This window comes from Arvicola amphibius, chromosome 11 (assembly GCF_903992535.2).
Source record: "Arvicola amphibius chromosome 11, mArvAmp1.2, whole genome shotgun sequence".
Taxonomy (NCBI): domain Eukaryota; kingdom Metazoa; phylum Chordata; class Mammalia; order Rodentia; family Cricetidae; genus Arvicola; species Arvicola amphibius.
Genome location: NC_052057.2, coordinates 60,981,244 through 60,986,359, shown reverse-complemented (window position 1 = coordinate 60,986,359; position 5,116 = coordinate 60,981,244).

The window sequence follows — 5,116 nt, the reverse complement described above, 5'->3', positions numbered from 1 at the left end:
GGGAGGATGGCCGGGGCTGCGGCTCCAGGAAGTGACGTCACAGCACGGTGCCGCTCCCCCCCCCCCCAGGCTCTCACTGGAGTTGTTGGTCCCTGCCTCTGCAGTAGCCAGAACAAATCCAATCTCCTCCCAGGGAATCGATGGTTTGTCACAAGCTTTACTTTTAAAAGCGACTTTATGAGAAGTGAGGTTACAGGATCTGGTTTGCCAAGTAGGTGACAAAAAGACTTCATTTCCCAGGAGGCACTGTGGGTAATCTAGGGTCAGGCTCGAGCTTTGCATCATGGGACTTGTAGTTATCACTGGTTTGGGGGCTAAAAGGTTATTAGTATTTTTTCCATAATTAGCAGTTCAGCCGGTCGGTGGTGGCGCACGCCTTTAATCCCAGCACTCGGGAGGCAGAGGCAGGCGGATCTCTGTGAGTTTGAGACCAGCCTGGTCTACAAGAGCTAGCTAGTTCCAGGACAGGCTCTAAAGCTGCAGAGAAACCCTGTCTTGAAAAACAAAACAAAACAAAACAAAAAACAAACAAAAAGAAAAAAACAGAATTAGCAGCTCTTTGATGTACGAAAACTGATTTGAAAAATAGGCACCTAGGACATATTTTATTGTGTATTTGTCCCATGTAATTTAGAACTTTCATCTGGCAAAGATTCCCAAATTTCTTAGTAATTTATCCCAAGTGATAATCAATATTGGGCTGCTAAGGTCCTATAATGTTTCAGTAACTAGTGCTTGATGGCTATAGATCAAAGTTTACAGGACCATTTATCAGTAAGATCGTGCAGTCTTAAAGATATTTTCATGATTCTAGGTCTTTGGAGCAATATCAAGTGAATAAAAAAAGAAATAAAAAGGAAAAGAAAAGGAAACATGAATGCTCTTAGGTATGGTGGAGGAGAAGTTTATTGTTGAATGTGGTTGAGCAGAGGTAGAGGCAGACCCTGGACGTCCGGGGGAGGCCCATTTGGTCATGACCAGGATTAGCTGTGTCCTGTGGGAAGAGGGGGTGGAAAAGTGAGAGGGGAGAGAGGGGAACCTGGCACAGTAACCAGGAAGCCAAAAATTCAAAAAAGGGCAGGTAATCAAAACGTCTGGATTATATAGGGAAGAACAGCCCCGTACCTTGATTAGTGAGTTCAGGCTGGGGGGCCAAGTATGCTAGCCAGGAGTATCCTGTAGCAGATAGGGACTGAGGGATGCTGGGAGAAGCTGGTGACGGGGTCTGCTTTGATCTTGAACAGGGTGCTATTAGTCAGGTTTCTCTAGAGTCACAAAACTTACAGAATGTATCTGTTTCTCTCTCTGTCTCTCTGTCTCTGTCTCTGTCTCTCTCTCTCTCTCTCTCTCTCTCTCTCTCTCTCTCTCTCCACACACACACACACACACACACATACACACGATGTGAAGAAAGATGAGTATCTTGAGAATGTTGTTGGACATACACCTGTATATATACACGTGTGTGTGCGTGCGTGCGTGAAGGGAAGTTACTGCAATGACTTACAGGCTTCAGTCCAACAACAGCTAGTTATGAATGGAAAGTCCCAGAATTTAGTAGTGGCTCAGTTCCAATTAGGTTTCATTTCTGGGATCTCAAAGAAGGAATGGATGTGCTGATGGAGGTGAGAGCAGGCAGGTGAAGAACACAGCCTCCCTTCTTCCATTGTCCTTATGTAGACTTCCAGCAGAAGGTGTGGCCCAGATTAAAGGTGTGCCTTCCAGTCTCAAGGGCTGGATTAAGGGCATGTGTCATCCAGATGTAGTCAAGCTGACAGCCAAGAGTAGCCATTGCAACAGGCACTTCTGCTGTTTGTGCCAGGGCTGAAACCTAACACCAAGAAGGGGCAAATTGATAGTAGTAATTCCAAAATGATTATATGATTTTTCACATAATCATAGTTTTTACTGGAGAAATACTACTCTTTAAGTATGAATGAAATAGAATTATTTAAAAACAGGAAGTTTTCAGGATGAAATTGGAAGTTTTGTCTGATACTAATGCCATTGAATAAGGGGAAGGAAAAAGCAAAGCAAAGAAAAATGAGCCTTGGAATATTTTTCTCAGTATGGACAGGGCTACAGGGGCCGAAGAAATCAAAACTTTCAAGAAATAAGAGTGTACAGGAGCCATAATGTGAAGAAGGATGATCATCTTGGTAAGGTTGTTGGACCTGTCCAATAATAATATTTTTAACAGATTATTGAATGGGGCATAACGGAGCATGCACATGTGTGCGCATACGAACACAGACACACACACCCACACACACATCCCACATGTTTTCTGGTATTGATAAATGTCTAGATTGAATATCAAGAAATAGCTAAATGGCATTAGTAACTAAGGAAGAGAATTCTGTGTGTAGTCACACACAGATAAGAGTTACTACTACGTTATCATCAGCTATATATACTGGCCAGTTCCTACTTACAGACCTTTTAGTTTACATCCTGGATGCTCCCATACAGTCCACAATTGAACTGAATTGTTTTCACAACTTGCAGAATAAGATAATTTTTCTGAATTTTCTTCATATATATAAGTATAGTACAAGGGCATTCGAGCTCACCCAGCATATTGTTAAACAAAATGCATGACTCTTCTCAGCCTGAAGTGGCAGTGGGGTAGGAGGGAAGGAGAGGTAAAAGCTACAGCAGAAAAGAGGCACTTGAAATGGAAATGCATCTTTTGAAGTGATTTATTAGTTAACCAGGTTTCCCCCTTCTAAGAAATTTCTCTATTTTCTGTACTTTTGATTTCTCCAGCAGCTAGGTTTAAATCCCCATTAATATGCATTGTTATTAAACTTTTTTTTCCAGTAGAATATTTGATCTAACTTGTGTCCAATAGGAGCTCTTTCCAAAGAACTGAAATGGAGGTGGGATTGAGAAAAGCCATAAGGTTGAAATCACAGGAACTAATTTGAAAGGAGTATCTGCGGTGGGAAGTCTCTCCAAGTCTCACTGCTAATTTCTCTAAAATCTGTCACTTCCTTTCCCCTTCTTGACTTTTCCTTGAACTCTATGAAATAACCCAATGGGGTTTTTTTTTTTTCAGCATGTTAGCTTTTTGCCAAAATCTGGTCAAAGTTAGTTCTTTAGTGTAAAACCCAAAATTCAAGCAAGACAGGCAAACAGAAAATGATAGTAGATGCTGATAAAAGTGCTATAAATATTTAAATTGGCTCAAGAGATGGCTCAGTGATAAAGCCCTTTCTGGACAAGTGTGAGGACCAGAGTTCGGATCCTCAGTACCACATAAACAACCAGGAGAGTGCGTGCATATTTCATTCCACTTCTGGGTGGTGGACACGGGGGAATCTCTGGAGCAAACAGGTCTCCTAGACTAGCTGAATTAGTTCCAGTTTCAGTGATAGATCATGCCTCAGTAAACGGAAAGAACAAAGAAGGATGAAGGATAATACATTCCTGAACTGCATACACATGTACAAGCATCTTCATGTGCCCATACATGTGTGAACACACATGCAAATATACAAATCACACACAAACATATACAGATAATAATTTGAATGTAAGGTTAGAAAATAAAGTGAGACAGTTCATAACGGAACATTACTAGTGCATACCTTTGATTCCTTTATACAGCAAGCTGATGTTTATAATGTAGGAAACAAGTCCTCAGTAATTTACACCTAAAAAATTCCATGAAATAAACACTATTAAGGTTTTTAAAAAATAAATTTCCTGGTTTGTCCTTGTTCTCCATGGGTGGCATCCCTGTGACCTTGATATTTAGAATTTGTATTCCGCTGTTCTTTCTTGTCACTGTCGGGACACTGTGAGTCTAGAGAAAGAACCAGGAGCACTGGGAGATCAGCAAAGCAGCAGCGTGGTGCCATGACACCCGAACCTGTAACCTCTCCAAGTTCATACATCCACAGTGCCAGTCATTTGACACCCGTAATGGCACAGAGATGACCTTGGCCATGGGTTATTTTTTCATGCTGTGTGTAAATCCTACTGGGAACATATTAAAGTGATACAAAGTTTTCCTCAAAATGAGATTCATAATCTTAGCACGAGCGTTATCTGTGAAGAAACGCCTCTGTTTGACTGAGAAGGCTTCTGGCCATTTGAGCTCAGACACCACCGAGTCACACTTCCTCCTCTCCAGTGCAGCTGCGCTCTATCCTTGGTGTCTCTGACTTTCCAGTGGTTAGTGGCTGCTACATTTCAACTATGATCTGACACTTGGGGGGTTTCCATGGGTTTTATGTGTGAGGAATGTCTGCATTGGATCTTTGGGGGTTATTGTTAAAGGAGGGAGGGTGGCATCTCTACTCATAGTGAAAGGGAGAGGATCAGCACCAAGTGTGGGATGTTGAGGGAGGGTTAGGGACAGCCTGACGGAACCGAAAGATGATTGTACAGTGACACTGGACGTAGAGATGAGCTTCTGATTGTCCTTCAGACTACCTCAAATATGATCAATGCCTTCCTGCTCACCCTAAATGGAGTTCAGGAAGCCACCTTCTGTAACCCTATTGTCCTTGGTCCATGAATGCAGATTGACACCATATTATAGTATAAGTCCTTTCTTCAGCCTTGGGGACTGGATTGCGTGTGAGATATCTCTATCTGCCCACAGAACCTGAACAGCAGATAAGGCATTTCCCCCATGTATATTCTTTAATACCTGGTCTGTTTTACACACCCACAGTTTCACAGCATCATTATAGATATTTGTACTTTTTAGCTCTAATTTGCAAAATGAAATTCACATACTTTTCCAAGACCTAGAAGCTCCGTCATGAAGTTTATATTATCCCAGAAAAATCAGCCAGTTATTCAATCAATCAACAAGCTGCTTATTGGAAACCTGTCATAGGAAATGCTCCTCAAAGGCCAGCTGTACCAACTATTTGCCACTCTGAGCTCTCATCTTTTTCTCATTATATAAGTTACTGATTCTTTGGCCCCTGGTTTTCCTATATCCTGCACCCTATTTAAGGGTCAGAGCCTTAGGTCAGTCACTTTACACCAGTGCCCACATTTCTTTTGAAAAAGCCCTGTGTGGCTTTACTTCATCTCAAACAGATGGTGTTATCTCTGTGTCAGTTTCTTGGACCAGACTGTAAACATCTTGAGG